General features: G+C 43.7%; 1 protein-coding gene across 3 annotated transcripts in view; it reads left to right on the top strand.

Annotated features, from left to right (window-relative positions):
* Window positions 1-24679: 24679 nt before the first annotated feature.
* Window positions 24680-25239, top strand: part of GPSM2 (G protein signaling modulator 2) — a 50570-nt gene continuing 50010 nt past the window's right edge. For all 3 annotated transcript variants that reach the window (XM_002751165.6, XM_009001816.5, XM_035252351.3), the window contains exon 1: window positions 24680-24900. The gene's annotated coding sequence lies outside the window, so the exon portion shown is untranslated. The remainder of the gene's footprint in view (window positions 24901-25239) is intronic.

Genomic DNA, 25239 nt, shown 5'->3' on the forward strand with positions numbered 1-25239 from the left:
GCAGGTGGCAGGCTGGTGGCACCAGAGTCTTTGGGGATGTTCCTAAAAATGGCTGGAGTAAAATTAGCTGCCATTTGGTCTGAGTCCTAGTTTCTCAAAATGTAAAGCACCCATTCAGATATCTTTTCCTGATTTGTGAACTTTCGGGATGATTCCTCAGAAGTAGTAAAGTTATCTCAAGTTTTAGGTGGAGTAACTGAGGTTCCCTCGTCCCTGGAGCACAGCCCAGGGTGACCACAGCTGCTGGCAGCCTCCCTTTCCCATACAATGATGAGGTTCTGTGAGCAGGTCTCTGAAGTTCTCTCTCCAACCAAATTTTTATGAGTCTATAAATTGGTGATTTATTAGGTAACCTCAAAAGCTAAAATTGCCATGTTTGACCCCCAAAAAATTTTTAACTAAGTCGTCCAAGAAAAAAAGGAGTACAAACTAAATGGGGTAAAAGCATCTGTGAAACGTTGTACAAAAATCTTAATTTATAGTCGCATGCCAATATTAGAGACCCAAATCAAAAAGATTCTCTGTTTAGAGAGAGTGGAGAGAAAGGAGAATATCACTGCAGGATGATTTTACATCATTCACAGAGGGTAATATTTTGTATAAAGTGAGGCACATTTTCATGAGTAGACTTATAGGCTACTCTAACCCAAGTTGAAGAACAAGGGAAAAAGCCTTCCCAAGAAAGTGGAAGGCACAGTGGGAAAGCAGAGTGGAGAGACATGGACCTGAATTCTGGCTTCTCTGCTTTCTAGCTGTGTGTCATCTGGCAAGTTCTTTAACTCTTGTGAGTCTCGGTTTCCTGTTCTGAAGAACAGGACTAGCAACACCTGAGATAAGGCATGTAAAGTACTTGGCATAGTGCTTGGCACAGTGAGAATTCCACACATTCTTGTTGAAAAATGAAAAAACAAAACCAGTTTCAGTATTGGGATATTGAAGGATGCCCGGGACCAGAGCTGAGGCACTCCTTATCCATGGGGTTATTTAAAGGATAAAGAAAGGAACTGCATATGTAAAACATGATCTCTATAAAAACTTTAAGACAATTTTAAAACTCAACCTGTAAATAAATATATTTGAAGGTTAAAAAAAAAAAAATCAGGCCAGGCGCAGTGGCTCCTATAATCCCACTCCTGTAATCAAGCACTTTGGGAGGCCAAGGCAGATGGATCACTTGAGCCCAGAAGTTCAAGACCAGCCTGGCCAACATGCTGAAACCCAATTCTACTAAAAGTACAAAAATTATCCAGGCCCTGAGTCCCAGCTACCTGGGAGACTGGGCAGGAGAATAGCTTGAACCAAGGAGGCAGAGGTTGCAGTGAGCCGAGATAATGCCACTGCACTAGCCTGAGCAACAGAGCAAGACCCTGTTTCAAAAACAAACAAACAAAAAATCTCTGAACAATTTTAAACAAAATATTGTCTAATTTTTTAGAACAAAAAAAGAGAGAGTATCTTTTTTTTTTTTTTGACAAGGTCTCACTCCATCACCCAGGCTGGAGTGTAGTGACACCGCCATGCTCACTGCAGCCTCAACTTCCCGGGCTCGATTGATCCTCTTCCCTTAGCCTCCTGAGGAGCTGGGACTTCAGGCACACACCACCACACCTAATTATTTTGTAGAGATGGGGTTTCACCATGTTGCCCAGGCTGGTCTCGAACTCCTGGGCTCAAGTAATCCATCTGCCTCAGCCTCCCAAAGTTCTGGGATTACAGACACGAGTCATTGTGCCCAGCCTGAGAGTATATTTAAATGTCTACAGGGAGAAGGGAAGAAGAAGAAAACATTCTGGTTTTGCAAGACTTTTAATGACCCAAGCAACAGCTCCAAACTTATCCTCATGCTTTCTTTACGCTTTCAGGAGCTGATCGCCAGACTCCGTGCCCTTCTTGTATAGGAAAGAAAGATACTTTGTTGGCCAAATTCCCACTTTTAAAGTATAATTCTACTAAAACTGATAAAATTTGAATTTTGCTCTGGTTCTTAAGAAAAAGAAAAAGAGGCCACGCACAGTAGCTCATGGCTATAATCTCAGCACTTTGGGAGGCTGAGACAGGAGGATTGCTTGAGGACAGGAATTTGAGAACAGCGTGGGCAACAAAGCAAGACCCTGTCTCTACAAAAAAAAAAAATGTTTAAATTAGCCAGGAGTGATAGTAAGTGCCTGTGGTCCCAGCAACTTGGGAGGCTGAGATGGAGGATCAATTGAGCCCAGGAGGTCAAGGCTGCAGTGAGCAGAGATCACGCCACTGCACTCCAGCCTGGGTGACAGAGCAAGATCCTGTTTCTCTCTCTCTCTCTCTCTCTCTCCCCACCCCCCCGACCCTCTGTCTCTCACACCCCCACAAACACACAGAGAGAAAGGAAAAGAAAAAAAAGAGTGAGATACCTTTAAGATAAACCAGAAGCCTGAGGAACTCTCTCATTACATAGAGGAAGACAGCTTCTGTTGTTATTATTTGTGTGTGTGCATGCAAAATATCAAGAGGATTTTTCTGGGAAAGGACAATCCGTACCCTTAGCATTGTAATGGGCTCCCTTCAGATAGCTGGAGGAACTGGAACATCTTCCTGCGTCAACACTCAGCTCAATCTTGAAATCCAAAGGCACATCCAAAGAGATTCCGGGCAGAATCCAACAGAACCTTTCTCTAGAATCCCAATTTGATTTTCTGAAGCCGGGTGACTACATCTGGGGCCACGCCTGCTTATGCAGCTCTCCTGACCATTATGTGCTCAGCAACAGCCCACAAGTCACTCTGAGATGAACACTTTGAGCAAACAGGCCCAGGACATCACAGTGACCCCACCTGTGAGCACACTGCAGGCCGGGCCCTGAGTAGAAATGAACAAGGTGGTCAGCATGCTGACAGGTCTTCCCTGTGTGATTTACTTTATCATGAAGTCTAACTCTGATGCTAAAGTGCTAGCCTGAGCTCACTGACCTGCCAACTTAGAGAAGAAGGTAACCATGGCTAGGATGACTGGGAATCTGATGGACTGAATTAAGAATTTCTACAGATGGGAAAGGCAAAACTCCTTAGTGGCAGGAGGCCAAAGATGGTCAGTGAATCACTGCTTCTGGCTGGTAGGTGAATTTCTTCTTTTCACTAAGCCCATTTTGTGATAATACAGTTTTCCATATTGAGAGGATTGTTTTCATCACCAAAGGAAAACTATGGGGCCATGTTCCCGTGACAATCTCTCTCCCCTATTCCCAGTACCCTCTGTTCTGTGTTTAAACCTCTACCAACCAGGCAAACTGAGGGAGATGTGTAGGACTCAGACACGGAGAAGAAAGCAGGCATTGTTTCTTTTCACCCTCTTGTGCCCCTCCACTAAAGTACCAACCAGGTAGCACAGCCACGTAACACTCGCAAGTCCCACACCCTACACTTCTAGGATCAGCGCTACTGACTTTGTCACGGTAAGAGTTGGCTGTTGGAGGCAATGATTCAACAACCCAAATTCTGACTATTCCTTTTGTATCTGTCATTTATAATGTGAATAGTGTACAACTAAAACCTTTAAGTGCGTGATCCATTAATAATTTGTACTACACAAAGCAATATGCTGCTCTGTCTTCAACCAACACAGTGCTGCAGTCGACACAAAGAGGCAAAACCATGGCAGGATGGCAGTTACAACAGAAACTCACCAGCATCCTGAAGTCTCTGCATATCATGGGGTGAACAAGTTGAAGGGCCTTGCGACACAGACAAGCAATCCCTTAAATCGTCTTTTTTTCAACAGTTGGAAGGTGACTGCACTTGAATAATAGAACGCAAACGGAGCTTCAAAATCATGGCGTGCCTGCTTCTGGGTTCCTTTAACTGCAAGAAATCAGCTCTGAAGACCACAGAGGGAACTTCTGATGTGATTCAAACCTTTGTCTTTTTTTTTTTTTTTATCTTTTAAGAGCATTCAAAAACACTTGGTCTGGCTGTTTTAATTCTCTCATTCTCTCCTTCTATTCCTAGCTCAAGAATTCTATTTACACATGAAAGAAAATAGGAGATGGCTCAGAATAATATGTCGAAGGCCACGCCCAGGGGTCAGGGATTCATGAATTTTGTATCCAGTGTATGGTGTTTCTAGATTAAAATATTTTCAAAGGTAATGTGATATAGGCTCCCGCTGTAATGACTGCATTTGATCACGCTCTGGTAATTCTATCAGCTAACTTTATCTCAGAAATGTGGGGCGCCACAATGCAGTGCCTCTAACTGTAACCATACACCATTCAGTGAGGCTGTCTGGCTTCACCCTGTCATTGTGGGGTGGCAGAAGGGAGACACTGTGATGGGCAACAAGTCAATCCAATACTCCTACGAGAGCCAGATGGATGGATTATTTATAGTCAGTCTTAGGGATGGAGTCCTTTTGGGAGTGTACATGAATTTGATGACCAGCTGTTACAAATTTGTTTTCCTGAAACTATTTTAAAAGTTAGGGGGAGAAAAAAGCCTTTTGAAAGTATGAGTCAAGCAGTATTTGGAGAAACTTCCTGCCTGTGTTTTACCAGCAATCTTCGCTGGTTTTCCTTGCTCTTTGGTGAGGTTAGCACTGTCTTTTTATCCAATTTTCCCATTGACACAGCCTAGCTTGTGCTGTAAACCATGGACCTTTGCTGTGCTTTCAGAACATTTAGAAAACTCTTACCAATTGATTTTCTGAAAATAATTCCAGTGATAAACTTTAAAACACACTGACTTAAGGGAGTATAATTTTTTTATTTTTGAGACAGAGTCCTGCTCTGTCACCACGCTGGAGTGCAGTGGTGCCATCTCAGTTTACTGCAACCTCCACCTCCCAGGTTCAATCGATTCTCCTGCCTCAGCCTCCCAAGTAGCTGAGACTACAGGCATGCACCACCATGCCCAGCTAATTTTTCTATTTTTAGTAGAGACGGGGTTTCACCATGTTGGCCAGGATGGTCTCGATCTCTTGACCTCATGATCCACCCATCTTGGCCTCCCAAAGTGCTGGGATTATAGATGTGAGACACTGCGCCCAGCCAAAGCATAATTTTCAAATTTTATTTTATTTTTAAAGATAGAGTCTTGCTGTGTCACCCAGGCTGGAGTGCAGTGGCATGATTATGGCTCACCACAGCCTCTACCTCCTGGGCTGAAGTAATCCTCCTACCTCAGCCTCCCAAGTGGCTAGTATCACAGGCATATACCATCACACCTGGCTAATTTTTTTCTTTTTTTTTTTTTGAAGACAGGGTCATGCTATGTGGCCCAGACTCATCTCGAACTTCTGGGTTCAAGCGACCCTCCTCCTCGGCTCCCAAAGTGATGTGATTACAGGCATGAGCCACCATACCCAACTTCGAATAAGTATAATATTTTTTTATCTCTTCCCTGAAACTCCTCTGCCCATCTCTAAACTTTTGAACTTAAGTTTTACAACCTCTTCCTGGACATAAGAAGGGCCAGAATATTTTAGAAAGATCCCCTTCCTCCCTTAACCAAAGGCTTATCCTTCTCTCCTCTGCCCTCCTCCCCCTGCCTAAAGGAAGGACACTGACTTGTAATTACAATTTTTTTAAAATAATGAATGCAAAGTTAAACATATTGCACATTGATACTTAATCTACACTCCTCAAAATGATTTCTAAAAGTTATGATTTTGACTAAAAGTCTCTTTTTATATTAGAAGAAATATCTAGAGAATAAATCTCAAAATCTCTATGTGGTAGGATTACAGGTAACTTTTATTTTCTCATAAGAACTATTCCTTCATTTATTAAACAAATATTTATTGCGTGTACCTGTTAGGCACACTGTACCATGCTAGGTCCTGAAAATCAAAAGGAAATATAGAGAACAGTTAGGTGTGTGGACTTTGGTGCCAGACTGAGCTGTGCTATATTAGAGAAGTTGCTTAACTTTTCTGTTCCTTAGTTTGTTCATCTGTAAAATGGGAGTATTAATAGCAATACCACATAGGGTTGTTGTGATGACTGTGTGAGTTGGTGTTTAAATCAACACTTATGTAGCACAATGTGCCTGATGCTATTCTAATGACTTTCCAAATATTCATCAACTGAATGCAAAGGATTTAGAATATTGTATATATTATAAATGGTGGTAAGTGCTATGAATGATAGGAAGAGACTGCTGGAAGAAAGAATATAAGAAAGGAAGGAAAAACTTTCTTGAGATTGGATAGTCAGGGAAGGGCTCTCTAAGGCCATGAATTTCAATCTGGAGCCTGAGGGATGCAAAGCAACCATGCAGAGAGTCAGGGCAGAGCACTCTGGGCTGAGAGGACATGTATGCAAAGACCTGGCAATGGAAAAGAACATTGTTTATTGGGAAAGCTGAAAGGAACTAGCATAATGGTGGCAGAGATTAAACAAATTGATGTGTTTAAGACATAAGACATTTTTGAGTAACAACAAAATTGGGCAACGTGTTTGTGAAGGCAAGGGAGAGTTTAATCAGGACCCCTCATCATGCTTTCTTGTATTTTTCCAAGTATTAGAATAAAAATCACTCAGCTGGGCACGGTGGCTCATGCCTGTAATCCCAGCACTTTGGGAGGCCAAGACGGGTGGATCAAGAGGTCAAGAGATTGAGACCATCCTGGCCAACATGGTGAAACCCCGTCTCTACTAAAAATACAAAATATTAGCTGGGTGTGGTGGTGGGTGCCTATAGTCCCAGCTACTCAGGAGGCTGAGGTAGGAGAATCACTTGAACCTGGGAGGTGGAGGTTGCCGTCGGCCAAGATGGCACCATTGCACTCCAGCCTGGTGACAGAGCAAGACTCTGTGTCAAAAAAAAAGAATAAAGACCACTCAAATAAATAGGAAAATGACTCCAAAGAACAAAGAACATTAATTAAGAGAAAAAAGATATACAAATACAGATGGCATTTAAACATATGAAAAGATGATCACTTTTGTTAGAGCATGTTCTATGTTTTAAACATATTTGTAGGCTGGGCATGGTGGCTCACGCCTGTAGTCTCAGCACTTTGGGAAGCTGAGGCGGGCAGATCCTTTGAGGCCGGGAATCTAAGACCAGCTTGCTCAACATGATGAGTCCCCGTCTTTACTAAAAATGCAAACACTAGCCAGGCATGGTGATGCATGCCTGTAATGGCATGCCAACTACTCAGAAGGCTGCAGCACAAGAATTACTTGAACCTATTTGTTTATTTGTTGGTTTGTTTATTTTTGAGACAGGGTCTTCCTCTGTTGCCCAGGCTGGAGTGCAGTGCCACAATCATAGCTCACTGCAGCTTCAACCTCCGGTGCTCAAGTGATCCTTCTGCCTAAGTCTCCTAAGTAGCTGGGACTACAGGTTCCTGCCACAGCACCCAGCTAGTTTTTTTTCTTAATTTTTCATAGAGGTGGGATCTTACTTTGTTTACCAGACTGATCTTTTTTTTTTTTTTTGAGATGGAGTTTCGCTCTTGGTACCCAGGCTGGAGTGCAATGGCGCGATCTCGGCTCACCGCAACCTCTGCCTCCTGGGTTCAGGCAATTCTCCTGCCTCAGCCTCCTGAGTAGCTGGGATTACAGGCACGCACCACCATGCCCAGCTAATTTTTTGCATTTTTAGTAGAGACGGGGTTTCACCATGTTAACCAGGATGGTCTCGATCTCTTGACTTCATGATCCACCTACCTCAGCCTCCCAAAGTGCTGGGATTACAGGCGTGAGCCACGGCACCCAGCCTACCAGACTGATCTTGAGCTCCTGTGCTCAAGCAATCCTCCTGCCTTGGCCTCCCAAAGTGCTGGAATTACAGGCATGAGCCACCACGCAGAACCTAATGCCTACTTTAGCTTGAATGAATGCATAAGGTTTTAGAACAGCACCTGGAACATGTCTTGATACATGCTAGCTTTAAAAACTTTTTTTTTTTTTGAGGCGGAGTTCCACTCTTGTTACACAGGCTGGAGTGCAATGGCGCAATCTTGGATCACCGCAACCTCCGCCTCCTGGGTTCAGGCAATTCTCCTGCCTCAGCCTCCTGAGTAGCTGGGATTACAGGCACGTGCCACCATGCCCAGCTAATTTTTTGTATTTTTAGTAGAGACGGGGTTTTACCATGTTGACCAGGACAGTCTCGATCTCTTGACCTTGTGATCCACCCGCCTCGGCCTCCCAAAGTGCTGGGATTACAGTCTTGAGCCACCGCGTCTGGCCTTAAAAACTTATTAACTATTATGTAAAATACCTGTCTTAGTATTTTACAATTTCTGCCTTTTTAGTCAGTTTGTATGGTTTTATGTGAGATAAGGATTTGAAATGTAAATGTGTTGTAAGTTATTCCATGGTAGAAAAATAATAGCTATCAATACTTCCCTAACTCCTTTCTTGTAAAAAGCACAAAGCTCTTTGCATCACCCTAAGTTAGCACGCCCAACATGATTATGAAGTAAATATGACCTGATCCAATGCTGCAATGCCAATTTTTACTGGATGGTGTTAAAGTACCGGAAGTGACAACCATATGAAAGGTGAATAATCACTGCTTAGCCTTTTGTGATAGGTTTGTGTAGGCATCGTAAGCGTTAATTAATAAAATTCACAACACCTAGGTAAGGTATTTCTTTACCCTCTCAAGCAATGTCATCATCTCAGAGAAGGAAACTCAGTACAAGGTTAAGAACTTAGGACAGGAAACAATTATCTGCTCAAAAATAACAGCCCTTTGCCTCTGAATAATACTTTTCAATCAACAGTATCCAGTTCCATTGCAAACCCTAATTAAACACTCTCAGGAACTTAAGGATCTCCCTGTAACCTGTGGAGCAGATTGAAGGGGAGGAAGTGGTTTAGCTAAAATTAATTACACAGCAGGCCACTAGCAGCCAGGATTTAATCCCTTCAAATCCGGTATGAGGTGCAACTTAAAAGCCTACTGTGTGGTAGGTGCTTTGTGTATATCTCCTCGGTCCTTTCCACAGCCCCTAAGGCAAATATCATTGCTTCTTTAAGATGAGAACTGAGGATCGGTGGCTCATGGCTATAATTCCAGCTCTTTGGGAGGACAAGGGGGACAGATCACTTGAGGACAAAGTTTGAGACCAGGCTAGCCAACATGGCGAAACCCTGTCTCTACTAAAAATACAAAAAAAAAAAAAGCCAGGCATGATGGCATGCACCTGTGATCCAGGTGCTCGGGAGGCTGAGCCACAAGAATCACTTGAGCCTGGGAGGCAGAGGTTGCAGTGAGCTGAGATCGTGCTACTGCACTCCAGCCCTGGATAACAGAATGAGACCCTGTCTCAAAAAAAGAAAAAAAAAAAACTGAGCTCAGAGAAACAGAGCTAGGAAAGACCATCCAAAGCCAACATGCTTCTACTCCTGTAAGACCACATGTCACAAACAGGAAGAAGAAATAGAAGCAGTCAGACTCATCAGCGTTTTTTTTTTAAATAAGATTGGTTATTGTTTTAATTTCCTATTGCTTCTATAACAGATTGTTAAGGAACAAAATTTCAACGTATTGATTTCAAAGATCGAATTGGCTTTTATTAGCACTTCATGAATCAGGCTGCATCCCCCTTTCTGATTCATAAACAGAAAGGCTCTTCAATGAACTGGGCAGGGAGGCTGGGCTTTATAGTCAGAAGAGACTGATGTAAGCAGAAATAAGGAACAAGGAACAAAAAGCAGATTGGTTGTTTCAAAGTGACTTCAAGCAGAGAGGACTTCCTTATCTGCCCGATCAAGCTGACTGGGCCCCATTGGATGGGTTGCTGTGAATTTCCTGCTTTTTGGAAAACTGACTTCTTTCTAAGTTCAGTTTGGTTATGCGGCCCCTAGCACAGCCTGGTCTGCTCGGGCCTAGTGCAGAAGCTCCATCAACCAGTGACCTCTCAGAAATTTTATTTCACACAGTTATCACAAATGTAGTGTAAAACTACACAAATTGATGAAGTTCTGGAGGTCAACGTCTGCAAATAATTTCACTAGTTTGAAATGAAGGTGTAGGCAGGGCTGCACTCCTTCTGGAGGCTTGGCAGGACAATCAAGTTTCTTGCCTTTTCCAGCTTCTAGAGACCATTTGCATTCCTTGGCCCATGGCCCCTTCCTTCACCTTCAGAAGCAACATCATGACATCTTCAAATTTCCCTGACTCTGACACTCCTGCCTCAGTCTTTCACTTACGGGGACCCTTGTGATTACATTGGCCTCACCCAGATAATCTAGGATAATCATCTCAAACCCTTAATTCAATTGCACTTGCAAAATTCCTTTGACATGTAAGGAACACATTCATAGATTCCAGAGGTTAATACTTGGACAACTCTTGGGGCCACTGTTCTGCTTACCACAGTACTCTCTTGGATGATTCTTAGAAAAACAGGATCTATGCCTCATCATTTCATCTCCAAGCAGCATTTATCTGACGTCCAGGGGGTACTACTACCCCAAAGCCCCTCTCGATGTGAAGCTTTTTTATCCCATAGAACAGTTGTAATTTATGGAGATACAGCAGGAGGGCATACCTCAAAATTAGAAAGTTTTAAAAAATTAAAAATGATAGACATTGATACATGCAACTGTAATACATGGATGAATCTCAAAATATAATTATTTATCACTTAACACCAGGATACTTCTGAGAAATGCATCATAGAGTATACTTACACAAACTAGATGGTATGGCCTACTACACACCTAGGCTATATGGTATAGCCTATTGCTTTCAGGCTAGAAACCTATTTTAGCATGTTACCATACTAAAGTATGCAACTCAATAGTATTTGTGTACCTAAAACATAAAAAACGTTCGGTAAAAATGTGGTAATATAATCTTACAGAACCACTGTCATATATGTAGTCTGTCACTGACCAAAATTCTCTATGTGGTACATGACTGTAATTTAGTTATTTGAAAGAGGCCAGCTCTCTCTCTCTCTCTCCCTCTCCCTCACACACACACTCACATGAAGAGTATATATTGTGTCATTCCATTTGTATAAAATTGTGAAAAATGCCAAGTGATATATAATAATAGAAAGTAGATCAGTGGTTGCCTGAGTTGGGTAGAGGTTAAGAAGGCAGATAGGAATGACCAGGAGGCATGAGGAAATTTTTAGGAGTGATGCATATGTTGATTGTGGTGATTTTTTTCAGAACTTAACAAACTGTGCCATTTAAATATGTGCTGTTGATTGTATGTCAGCTACGGCTCAAGAAAGCTGTTAGAAATAATACATGATCCCAGCATTTTGGGACACCAAGATAGACAGATCACTTGAGGTCAGGAGTTTGAGATCAGCCTGGCCAACATGATGAAACCCCGATTCTACTAAAAATACAAAAATTAACTGGGCTTGGTGGTGCATACCTATAGTCCCAGCTACTTGGGAGGCTGAGGTGGGAGGATCACTTGAATCCAGGAGGGAGAGGTTGCAGTGAGCTGAGATCATGCCACTGCACTCCACCCTGGGTGACAGAGGCAGATCCTGTCTCAAAATAATAATAAATTATTACAAATAATAATTATAAATAATAATAAATATTATTATTATTATTTTGAGACAGGATCTGCCTCTGTCACCCAGGGTGGAGTGGCTGTCACCTGTAATCCCAGCACTTTGGGAGTCCGAGGCTGAAGGATCACTTGAGCCTAGGAGTTTAAAACCATCCTGGGCAACACAGCAAGACCCTATCTTTAAAACACATGCACATGCCGGGTGCGGTGGCTCACGCCTATAATCCCAGCACTTTGGGAGGCCGAGGCGGGTGGATCACGAGGTCAAGAGATCGAGACCATTCTGGTCAACAAGGTAAAACCCCGTCTCTACTAAAAATACAAAAATTAGCTGGGCATGGTGGTATGGTGATGCGCGCCTGTAGTCCCAGCTACTCGGGAGGCTGAGGCAGGAGAATTGCTTGAACCCAGGAGGCGGAGGTTGCGGTGAGCCAAGATCGTGCCATTGCACTCCAGCCTGGGTAACAACAGCGAAACTCCATCTCAAAACACACACACACACACACACACACACACACACACACACACACATACACCAGCTGGCATAGTGACTGAAGCTCACAGGTTTGTAGTCCTAGCTACTCGAAAGGCTGTAGCAGAAGGGACTGCTTGAGCCCAGGAGTTGGAGGCTGCAGTGAGCTATGATCACACCACTGCACTCTAGCTTGGGTAACAGAGGGAAGGAGACTCTGTCTCAAAAACATAATATTAATCCATGAAAAGAAGCTTTAAAATCCTTCAAGGCACACAGGGGGCTTCATAAAATGAGATTATAGAGCCAGGGAGAAACTTGTATAGACAGCGGTAGCCCTATCCATAAAGCTCTTCAGAACATTTTTAGTGACCTCATTCAGATGTTATCATTTCAGGATAATTGCAGGTTTGCAAGTGTAACACATTTGGGAGTTCATTTTGCATGCTGTCTAAGCTCCACATGGCCTTTGAGACCCTTTGTGAACTGCTGCAGCCTACCTCTCGAACCAGTCTTCCTACCACACCCTGCCTTGAAATTCATGCTTCAACAATCCCAAGCTATTTATAGCTCCACAAGCTCACCTGGTGTTTTATGTCCCCAAGTCTTTGAACAAGACATGCCTGGAACGCCCTTCCTCTCTGGCCTTCTTGGCCAAGGGAGGTCATCCCTTTGTCCTTTGCCAATTCATGCCCTGTACAAGGTTCCTGGGTTACACTTTCCCCGCTATCTTGTAATAATTGTTTCATACCTGTCCTGTTGCTAGCCTATCTGTACTCTCAACCCGGGCTTATGGCAGGGATGGCAGGGTCCACATTTATTTCATGGAGCCGGAAATGCTCCCAGTGTGTCATGTGGTATACATGAGAACCATTAGGATGTCTACAGGGAGGAAGATCCACCAAAAGAGGAGTTTGGATGTTGCTGGATGCAGGGATAAACCATGGTCCTGAAGTTGGTGGCAGTGACGCTCCTGCAGCCTGAACTAGAGCAGCTGGTTCTCAGTAGGATGGTAGGACCACCCAGAGGCTTCTGGAAATGGAGGGGGAGTGCAGCTGGCATTTGGTACTCAGGGGCCACGGTGGAAGCAAGGTACGGAACAGTCCTGTGCAAAGAAGAACACTGTTGTCCAAAACATCAATAGGACCCCCAGTAAGAAACGCTACTCAAGGATAAAACGTGTTTTTTCCTGTCAAGGCTGCAAATACTCCTCTTCCTTAGTGCTTCATGTGAGTGTGATGGGCAGCTAGTGTTGAGGACTGGAATCCTCTCCCTGAAATGCACATTTTCTGCACTTACTCTTTGGCCCCTGGGACTCCCCTATCCCCTGAACTTCTTTTGTTTCTCAAATACGCTGCCTCCTGCCCACCTTAGACCTTCCCTTCATCTGTTCCCAGGACCTGAAGTGTCCACCCCACCTTCCTCCTGCCTTTCTACCTGGTTACTTCTTATTCAACTCTTAGCACGCCACTTCCTCCAGAACCTTCTCTCATTCTTACAGTAGGCCAGGGCCCCCATGTAAGCCTCCAGAGTACTCCGTGTATCTTCTTAGTAGCATTTATCACAATAATAAAATACTGGTGGAAGGAGGCAGGGGAGAGAGTGAGAAATGGGAAGGCAGATAGGGAGGAAGGAAGGAAGGGAGGAAGACCTGTTTGGCTGCTGGAGGAGAGTGGAAAAGCAGAAGTTGTTTAAAAACTGAGTTTCGGCCAGGCACAGTGGCTCACGCCTGTCATCCTAGCACTTTGGGAGACTAAGCCAGTCAGATCACAAGGTCAGGAGATTGAGACCATCCTGACCAACATAGTGAAACCCCATCTCTACTAAAAATACAAAAATTAGCTGAGCATGATGGCGTATGCCTATAATCCGAGCTACTCGGGAGGCTTAGGCAGGAAACAGCTTGAACCAGGGAGTTGGAAGTTGCAGTGAGCCGAGATCGCGCCACTGAACTCCAGCCTGGCAACAGAGACCCCATCCAAAAAAAAAAAAAAAAAAAAAGAAAGAAATTTGACCCTTAACTCTGCTCCTTAGTAATCAAGGACCTTGGATAAGTTATCTAAGTGACCTGAACCTCGGTTCCCACATCCACAAAATGGGGATAAAGGGTGCTCATGGCAATTAAATTAGCTAAGTATATGGAAGTGCCTTGCTCAGTATCTGACACATGGTGGGTGCTCAAAAACTGTCAAATCCTTTTACCTTCTCTCCTTCTTCCTCTTCCCCAAATGGAAGAGCAAGTAAGGGTGAACATTTAACTGAGAAAGGTGAACTGAAAAAGCCTTTGTGCCTATGTTGCTGAGAGAGCATCTATATTCCTCCTAAATGGATTTGAGAGGCTCTGTGAACACAAAAATGTCTTAAAGGAAGCCTGTGGTCAGGCGACGAACAGTCATAATTGGTGAGAGTGTGGGCAGTGGGCAGAATTCATAGACATTGACATGGTCGTGTTGCTCAAATATTCATTAAAGATCTGCCCTTTCCTGCACAATCCCTCCAACACGCTAGCAAGTATCCGTGGGACGACTACACCTGGTTTCTTGGAAAGAATGTGACCCAGTGGGGAAGTGAGATACCACTAAAAATTTACTTAGTTCTTATGCCTAGTGCTCCATTATTGGAACGCTAAGCATGTGGGAGTTATTTATATCTTACTGCACAAGGTCATCGTGAAGGTCCGATTGCAAACATTCAAAAAATTGCAACCTCAGGCATAAATGGGTTAATGTCTCTGAGACCAGAGCCCTACCAAGGTTCTACTAATGCAAAACACAACGGTTTGGGAAGGGTCAGTGACAACTATCTGAGGTGGAGTCTGGCCACTAAAGTAGAAAGAAGTCCAAATAATGACACTTTGGAATAGTATGATTTGCCTAAACCTCTGGGCACATTTGCAATCCCATTATTAAGACTGATAATAGCATCATAAAACAGCGGCATTATCTTCAGAGGAACGCATATGAGCAAGCATATTACCCTAAAGGCAAACAGACTCTTAGAAGTCAGGTACGTGGAAGGCTTCCAGGGTCATCATAAGTGTCTTGTTTCCTTTCTAAGCAAGCCACCCCACTGAGTTTTTTAACAATGTGGTAGTAATGAAGTTTCACCAGGCAGCTTCTTTGCAACTTCCTTTACATCTGACACCGTGTGAATTTTTTTTTTTTTTTTGAGACGGAGTTTCGCTCTTGTTACCCAGGCTGGAGTGCAATGGTGCGATCTCGGCTCACCGCAACCTCCACCTCCTGGGTTCAGGCAACTCTCCTGCCTCAGCCTCCTGAGTACCTGGGATTACAGGCACGCGCCACCATGCCCAGCTAATTTTTTGTATTTTCAGTAGAGACGGGGGTTTCACCATGTTGACCAGGATGGTCTCGATCTCTTCACCTCGTGATCCACCCGCCTCGGTCTCCCAAAGTGCTGGGATTACAGGCTTGAGCCACCGCGCCCGGCCGACACCGTGTGAATTAAGAGCACTTGATTGCTTTGTTGGCAAAGCAAAGGCAACCTCTAGATCTGCTGTTAACCGGTGATAGCACCCACCTCAACTTCAGTGAACCCCAAAAGGTATCAATATATCTTCACCAACTCTGTGAAAGAAGAGAGATGTCTCCTGGTTAAAGCCCTAAGCTACTTACTTGTTTCTCTTTCTCAGACAGGCTTCTTAAACCTACCTTCTTTGGTCTACAAGTCCTAAAAGGTTTCCATGCTCAGTTTCTTTGCCAACTGCTCAAGGTTTTAAAATTGAAAGTCCCTCATCCTGGGACCCTCTCAGTCTTGGGATGACTGGTCACCCCAACTCTCCACCCCACCCAAAACTAACATCTGTATTATCCCCCTCACACAAGCACTTTAGTGTCTCTTCATGTTTTTTTAGTTGAAAGACACCAGAAGGAATGATAGAGAGAGGCACGTGTGGGAAATATGTACAAATCCATAGTGGTTTTTCTTAGTTTTTAACTTTTTTTTTTTTTGAGATAGGGTTTCACTCTGTCACCCAGACTGGAGGGCAGTAAGGTGATCTCAGCTCACTGCAGTCCCTGCCTCCCAGGCTCAAGTGATCCTCCCACCTCAGACCCCCAAGTAGCTGAAATTACAGGCGTGTGCCATCACGCCCAGCTAATTTTTGTATTTCTAGTAGAGACAGGGTTTTGTCATGTTGGCCAGACTGGCCTCGAACTCTTGGACTCGGGTGATCTGCCTGCCTTGGGCTCCCAAAGTGCTGGGATTAGAAGCGTGTTTTTAACTTTTTTATATTGTTTTATATTTATCAGCTTATTGTAGAAAATGCGAAAAATAGAGAAAAGTATAGAGAGACAATGCTTTAGCATAATTGTTTCTAGTGTTTTGAGGTCATAATATATAAAAAATTTTATACTATGTTTTCACTTAATGTCAACGACATTTCCCTATGTTATTAAAAACTTTGAAATGAATACTTGTTTTTAATAGTTATATCCACTACATGGCTCTGTTACAATCATTTCCCTAAGGACAGACATTTAGGGTACATCCAAGTTTTCAACATTTTCTTTTTTTTGTTTTTGAGATAGGATCTTGCTCTGTCACCCAGACTGGAGTGCAGCGGCACAATTACAGCTCAAGCTATCCTCTTACCTCAGCCTCCCGAGTAGCTGGGACCACAGATGTGTGCCACTACACCCAGCTAATTTGTAAATTTTTTGGTAGAGATGGAGTCTTGCTGCGTTGTCCAGGCTGGTCTCAAACTCCTGGACTCAAGCCATCCTCCTACCTCAGCCTCTCAAAGTGCTGGGATTACAGGAGTGAGCTACCGTAACTGGCCTCAGTATTTTAAAATAACACAACAATAAAACACCTTTGCCTGTATTCCTAATTATTTCTTTAGGATAGATTCTTAGATGGGAAAGTGTTAGGACAGAGTGTAAGTATTTTAATGCTCTTAATATAAAAACAAAATTAACTGCAAGCACAGACCCATCAACATGGTGGGAATAATATACTGGTATGTTCTCTGCAACACTAAATTGTAATATTTTTAAAAATCTTTGTTAATTAGAAAAGGTATTTTAGTGTTTTAATTTGTAGTACTTTGATAATTCATGAAGTTGGATATTTTTCATGTTTATTGTCCATTTTTATTTCTTCATTTGTGAATTATTTCTGTCCTTTGCACATTTAGCTATTATCTACAATATGACTGTTTTTTAATTACAAGTAATACATGTTCATTGTAAAACATACTAGAAAACATTAATACTTACAGTGCTTTATAACCTGCTCCTAAAGGAAACTGAATCCAATACATTGTGAATAGCTTTCCGTGTCAACCAATATGTATCTTAGCTAGCAAATAAATTCCATTGCTGCTGGGTACGGTGGCTCATGCCTGTAATCCCAGCACTTTGGGAGGCCAAGGTGGACGGATCACAAGGTCAGGAGTTCCAGACTAGCCTGACCAACATGGTGAAATCCCATCTCTACTAAAAATACAAAAATTAGCCAGGTGTGGTGGCGCGCGCCTGCAATCCCAGCTACTCTGGAGGCTGAGGCAGGAAAATCGCTTGAACCCAGGAGGCGGAGGTTGTAGTGAGCCAGGATTGTGCCATTGCCATTGTACTCCTGCTTGGGCAACAGAGCGAGACTTTGTCTAAAAAAAAAAAAAAAAGATTCAATTGCTGCAGAATATTTCTCTGTATGGATGACCGAGAACTGTTTTCACCAATCTTTCGAACATGTAACTGGTTTCAAATGTTCGGATACTAAAAATGATTGTGTGATAAGCATCCTGGTGCATTTATTTTGCACACTTGCCTGATTGTTTAGGTAAAGTCCTAAAGAATGGATTTGTTTGATCAAGAGGTTCTGAAACTTTTGAGACATATTATGAAATCTTCCTCCAAAATGGTTATACTAATTTGCAGCTCCAACAAGAGCTGATGACAGGACTCATTTCATCACATCCTCACCAACAGTGGGTAATATAATTTTTTAAAATCTGAAGTCTGATTGGCAAAATTAGGAGTCCCATTGTTGTTCTAGTTTGCATTTATTTAAATAATGACGAAGCTGAAGTTCATATGTGAGCTCATTATGGTCACTTAAGTGCTGGTCCTTGTCCTTTGCAATTGGGCTGTTGTCTTTTTTTCTTTTTGGTTATTTCATCGTAAGAGGTTAGGCTGTAAGGTTATTTCATTTAAATACTGAGTATTTAGTATTAACTCTATCAGTAACACAGGTCTCCATTTGTCCTTTTCCTTTTGAATTTTTAAAAGTCAGTATATATATAGAGAGTGAAAGCATGGCTCCTGAGACAGTTTGGTTCTGCCATTTCTGCCGTGGGGGATGCTGCATTAGGTGTCCTGTTTAAATATGTTTTACTGACCAGAGCACCTGTCTCTCTGCTGTTATGAGGTTGGGGGCAAGAGCTCACAGGTGCTCCTTTTTCTGGAGAGTTTACACTAGGGAGCGCAGCCACACCTGGGGGGATTACGCCTCACTTTATCCTGATACAAAGGTACAAACAGCCAACACCTTTGTGTAAGATGGTGGCTAATTCTGCAGTATGGTTTATGCTCTAGATTCTAAAGCCCTCCCTCAATGGAGCAGACCAAGGCTAGGATTTTCTAAGATCCATTCTTGCTTGGATCACTCCCCTTCTCTGTCCTGTTTTGCTCTCTCCCTGATGGGTTCCTCCTGAAGAGCCCTCCCTCAATAAATCATAGGGATCGAAGTCCCATCTTGGGATTGGCTTCTAGGGAAACCTACCTAAGTAAGACACTGTAAAAAATGGGACTGATGTTAGTACCTAATTAGTAGGGTTGCTGTGGAGATTAGATAATAGTTAAAATAATAATAATAGCAAAATGTAGCACTTACATATGCTAGGCCCTGTTCTAAACACTTTACATGTATTAATTCATTTAGTCCTTATATCAGTCAATGTCCAGGTATAATCCTCAAACATGAAAAATGTGTAGAATAGTGCTTGGCATATACTGAGCACCAATAAATCTTAGCTATTATTATTTATTGATTTACTCTAGATTTCACATGAGAGATTAAGCATGTTAGCAGGCTGTTTCCCTGCATTTTGAACTCTCTTTTCCTATTCCCTTTTTCTTAGCTATTCCTTTGGCAAGCTCCTACTCACCCACTCCACACCCTCATTTTTTCCTTCTTTTAGTCTATTTTTATTTTATATATATACATACACCTATATATGTACACACATACATATGTAGTTATGTACATATATGTGTATGTACATACATATGTAGGTATGTGTACACACAGATACATATATACACACATATATATTTTTTGAGACAGGGCCTTGCTCTGCTGCCCAGGCTGGAGTACAGTAGCACAATCACGGCTCACTGCAGCAATGACCTACTAGGCTAAAGTGATCCTCCCACCTCAGCCTCCCAAGCAGCTGGGACCACAGGTGCATGACACCACACCAGGCTAATTTTTTATTTTTATTTTTGTAAAGATAGGGTATCACTATGTTGCCCAGGCTGGTCTCCAACTCCTGGGCTCATGTAATCCTCCCACCTCAGCCTCCCAGAGTGCTGGGATTAAAGGCATCAGCCACCGCACCTGATCTCCTTTTATTCTAAAAGGTGAAGTTATCAAGTCCACCTTCTTGCTGAGGAAACTACACACCCAATCATCTCCAACTTTCTGTTAGTTAAGGGAGCACTGTTACTCTGATAGATTTTGTTGGGGAGAGAAGCAACAAATGTTATTGGTTATTCAAGTTTGCCGTGATTCAGCATGGTCATTCATAATTCAGGGAAGTCTGACCACCCTGGTTTCATCTTAAAGCAAAGCTTGGCCTGTCCTAACAACCCCGCATGTTGTGAGGCTATGTACTTTCTCAGTGCTCACCCCCATTCCAACACACTGGAAAAATGGTCAAGGAAGCCTGTCAGCAGTGTGAGCACTGGGGCTTTCATCTAGTCCTGTGGAAGTGGTGCGGTCAAAACTTCATTGCTGTGTTTCCAACATCCAGCAAAGTGCCTGGCATGAAATAGGCATTTAAACATAAACGTTATTGAGCAGATCACAATACGCTTTTAAACAGATCCCTTTCTCTCTCTCTCTCTCTGATCCAGGATCCCCAACAAGGCTAATGTGCCTTTTTTAGTTTGTTTTTTATGACATTGACTTTTATGAAGAGTCTCGGCTAGTTGTAGAATGTCTTAAATTCTGGATTTGTTCCAGAGTGCTTTTAAAAATATATAAATCAGGACCAGGCGTGGTGGCTCTTTGGGAGAGAACTTTGGAAGGCCGAGGCAGGTAGATCACCTGAGGTCAGAAATTCAAGACCAGACTGACCAACATGGTGAAACCTTGTCTACTAAAAATATAAAATTAGCCAGGCGTGGGGGCACATGCCTGTAGTCCCAGCTACACAGATGGCTGAGGTAGGAGAATTGCTTGAACCTGGGAGGTGGAGGCTGCAGTTAGCTGAGATTGCACCACTGCACTCCAGTCTGGGCAACAAAAGCAAAACTCCATCTCAAAAAAAAAAAAAAATATATATATATATAAAATATTATATATAAATATGTATTATGATATTAGAATCTATATGGTATTTTATATATATATAATATTTATATGTATAAATGTATATATATTTTTTGAGATGGAGTTTTTTGCTCTTGTATATATATATATTAAGTTATTCCCATGTTTAAAGCCTTCCACTGGCTTCCTATAATATTTAGAAAATAAAGGCCAAACTCACTACCCTGGCTTACAAAGGCCTATACTACCTTTTGTATGTTTTCTTCTTTTTTATTATTATTATTATTTTTATTTATTTTTATTGAATTTTAGGTTTTGGGGTATGTATGTTTTCTTCTTTCTCACTTCAGCCACAGAGGCCTTCCTCCAGTTTCTCATATCCACAAAGCTCTCAAATCCTGCAAAATTCTCGCAGGACCTTGCACTGGCTGTTGCCTTTGCCTAATGTGCTTTTCGCTGAAGTTTGTTTGAAGGCTGGCTCCATCTCATAATTCAAATCTCAGTATGAATGCCATTTTCTCAGAGAGGCCTTCCTTACCTTGGCCCCCAATCTAAAGTAGTCACTTATTCACTCTCACATCACCCTTCTTTTAACTCTCTGCATGGTACCTATTATAACCTGATATTTTTCTTTTTCTTTTTTTGAAGCAGTGTCTGAATCTGTCACCTAGGCTAGAGTGCAGTGGCTGGATCATAGCTCACTGGAACCTTGAACTCTTGGGCCTTGACTTCAGCCTCCTGAGTAGCTGAAACTAAAGGTGTGTGCCACCATACGAGGCTAATAAAAAAAAAAATTACTGGGCCAGGTGCGGTGGCTCACTCCTGTAATCCCAGCACTTTGGGAGGCTGAGGCGGGTGGATCACGAGGTCAAGAGATCGAGACCATCCTGGTCAACATGGTGAAACCCCGTCTCTACTAAAAATACAAAAAATTATGGGCATGGTGGCACGTGCCTGTAATCCCAGCTACTCAGGAGGCTGAGGCAGGAGAATTGCCTGAACCAAGGAGGCGGAGGTTGCAGTGAGCCAAGATTGTGCCATTGCACTCCAGCCTGGGTAAGGAGCGAAACTCCGTCTCAAAAAAAAAAAAAAAAAAAAATTACTTTTGTAGATACAGAGTCTTGCTATGTTGCCCAGGCTGGTCTCAAACTCCTGGCCTCAAAGAGTCCTCCCACGTCAGCTTCCCAAAGTACTGGAATTACAGGTGTGAGCACACGCCGTCCTGATATTTTTCTTGAGCTCCGAGAGATCAGGGGCTGTGTTCTGTTGTGCTCACTACCATATTCCCTGTACCTAGAACAGTTCCTGACACACAGCAGAAACTTAATACAAACTTGCTGATACTGGAATGAATAGCTGAAAGCTGAGGATGAAAAGAAGCCAACCATTTAAAGAGCTTGGGGGAAAATCTAGGCACGGAGGAGGTCCTGAGAGAACCTTGAGGCTTAGTCTGTTCTGGAGCACTAAGAATACCCTGTGGAGGAAAGTAAGGCAGCAGGAGGAAGAAATTGAGAAGAGAGAAATTGACAGGGGCAAGATGGCTTAAGGCCTTTTTCCCCCATAGGGAGTTTGGATTTTATTTTAAATTAAATGGGAAATCACTAAAGGCTTTCAAGTAGGAGAGTGACATAATCTGACTTATGCCATTTAAAAAATATTTTTCAATTTGAGTGATTAGGAAGATGGAAGTGACTAATATCAGATATAGAAATCACATATGTAAGAGAAGATTTGCAGAGGGAAAATAATTTTGGACATGTCATGTACTTCGGTCTGGGCAAGGGGGCTCATGCCTGTAATCTCAGCACTTTGGGAGGCTGAGGCAAGAGGATCCTTTGAACCCAGGAGTTGGAGACCAGCCTGAGCAATGTAGTAAGACCTTGTGTCTATTGAAGAATAAAATTTCCTAGACATAGTGTCAAGCTCCTTTGGTCCCAGCTACTGGGCTACTGGGGGATAGGGGTGGGTGAAGGAGGAAAATTACTTGGCCCTGGGAGGTTGAAGCTGCTGTGAGCTGTGATCCCCAGCTTGGGTGACAGAGGGAGATCCTGTCTCTCTATATAAAACTTCCTTTGTGACTTTCGTAGTATCCATACTTTAAAATAATTCATGATTAAGAAGGAATTAATACCTGCCTCTGAAAAAGTACAGCCAACCAATTCGGTTGCTATTTGTAAGAACCTGATATTAAAGGTGGTTGTTGATAATAATGATAATAGGTATTAAGTATGGAGCAGTTTCTATGTGTCAGGCCCTACGTCAACCAGTTAACAACCTTAGCTCACTGAGGCCTCATAGCAACCCTTATTAGAAGAGGGTTTATATTATGTTTTACAGTTGGGGAAACTAAGGCTAAAGAGGATAACTCCTTCAGGGTCAATCAGATAGTAAGTAGCAGAGTTGGAATTCAAACCCAGGTCTAGTTTGATGAAAGAGCTGTTCCTTTAAGCAATCTGCTGTAACATGCACCAAATGGGAAATGTTGCTTGGATCACTGGGTATGGACATCATTCACAGATACTGAACCCGGGGTTTTCTTTAACATAGCCTTAACCCCGTAGAAACATTTAAACTTCATGTCAGAAGAGAAATATCTATTCGAGAAATAATCTAAGTAAATTCATCAGATGCTTTACCCCAGAGAGATTCTGGTCTTGGTATCTGGGTTGTCGTTGTTGTTATTTGAGACGGAGTCTCGCTCTGTCACTCAGGCTGGAGAGCACGATCTCGGCTCACTGCAACCTCCGCCTCCCAGTTCAAGAGATTCTCCTGCCTCAGTCTGCCGAGTAGCTGAGATTACAGGCGCCCGCCACCACGCCCAGCTAATTTTTGTATTTTTAGTAGAGATGAGGTTTGCCATATCGGCCAGACTGGTCTCCAACTCCTGGACTCAGGTGATTCGCCCACCTCAGCCTCCCAAAGTGCTGGGATTACAGGCATAAGCCACTGCGCCCTGCTAATTTTTGCATTTTTAGTAGAGACGGGATTTCACTATGTTGGCCAGGCTGGTCTCAGAGTCCTGGACTCAGGTGATCCGCTCGCCTCCGCCTCCCCAAGTGCTGGGATTACATGCGTGAGCCACAGCACGCGGTTGGTATTTTGTGAAGAATCAACTACAAGGTGACTACTATTTTGGGGTCACCTTGATATGGAGGAGAGGCGAATGGAAATAAAACTTATTCTTTCTAGTGTCTTTTTTTAGAATGTGGGTACTGAAACTGAGTAAAACTGCCACCCAGTTTTCCTGGGAACCAGCGATTCTGCAGTTGACAGAAGTTTGCTTTTCCAACAGCTGGAAACACCAGAGTTGTGGCACAGCCTCAAGAACTGAGGTTCCCTTGTTCAGACTTTCACACGGTCCCTCTGTTCCTTCCACAGAGGACTCTTTTTCTTCTACATCCCGCATCTGCCGCTTGGGACACTCCTTCTCTAGGGCAGCACCAAACCTTCCAGAAAGGCGGCGCTGGTTTTCCGCTCCATTTTTAAAGGGGTATAGGCCAGTCCCTATCTGAATTCTGGATGACACATGTATATGTATATGTATATGTATATATGTATATGTATATGTATATGTATATGTATATGTGTGTGTGTGTGTGTGTGTATATATATATATATATATTTTTTTTTTTTGACAGAATCTCGCTCTGTCATCCAGACTGGAGTGCAATGGTGCAATCTTGGCTGACTGCAACCTCCGGCCCCCGGGTTCAAGCTATTCTCCTGCCTCAGCCTCCGTAGTAGTTGGGATTACAGGCATGCGCCACCACGCCCGGCTAATTTTGTATTTTTAGTAGAGATGGGTTTCTCCATCTCTGAGGTCGGTAGGCTGGTCTCGAACTCCCGACCTCAGGTGATCCGCCCGCCTCAGCCTCCCAAAGTGCCAGGATTACAGGCCTGAGCCCCGCACCCGGCCAACTCCGGACGATATTTATTGCTCTACTTTTTAATGTCTGAAGCATAAAGAAGAGGACAGGAAAGAAATTTCAATCTGAGGGTTGAGGACAGGTCCCGGAGCAGAGGAGGATCAAGCTCCCAAGTCCCCCGTCACCTTAACACGCAGACGGGTTACCAGGACTGAGAAGAGGGAGCAGCCCCGCCCCGCCCCGTCCAGCCCCGCCCCGCCCTGCTCCGCTGCGCCGCCCGCCATTGGCCGGTCCGAAAGACGCGGGGCGTGGTCGGTTTGAATGAGAGCGCCTGGAGCTGGGGCGCAGGCGCAGACGAGCGCGGCGTTGAGGCTGGAGGAGAGGCGGGATCCCCTAGGTGGCGAAGGGACGCTCCGGGAAAGCGAGGGGCGCCCCGAGCTCTGGACCACGTGACCTGCCGGGGGCGGGAGCAGGGGGCTGCCTGGGGGAGGGGCGTGACCACCCGCCTGTCGCCCGAGGCGGCCGCCGCTGCAGCCTCGCCGCGCACCCGGAGCTCGCCGGCCCGCGGGAGGTGAGCGCTGCCGCAACGCGGGGTCTGAGGCGTTTGAGGGGCTCTCGGAGGGAGGTGGCAGGGAAGGGCGCGAGTGGGCTTCTTTGTCTAGAGATCTGGGGGCGACGTCCTTTGTTCCGGTCGGAGGTCGGGCAGGAGGCTTGCGGCACCTCTGGGCGCTGCGGGGACGCGGCGTCCATCCAGGGCGTCCGGCTCCAGAATCCAGAAACTCCGCGCTAGGAGTTGCTGCTTTTTTGTTGCAAAGTCTTAATATGAGAGTAAAGCGCAAGAGTCTCGTTCCCGAGTCTCTTTTTAAGACAAAAAGTATACGAGAGTTCAGCGACTTCATACGTACTCTGA

Source organism: Callithrix jacchus, chromosome 7 (assembly GCF_049354715.1).
Source record: "Callithrix jacchus isolate 240 chromosome 7, calJac240_pri, whole genome shotgun sequence".
Taxonomy (NCBI): Eukaryota; Metazoa; Chordata; class Mammalia; order Primates; family Cebidae; genus Callithrix; species Callithrix jacchus.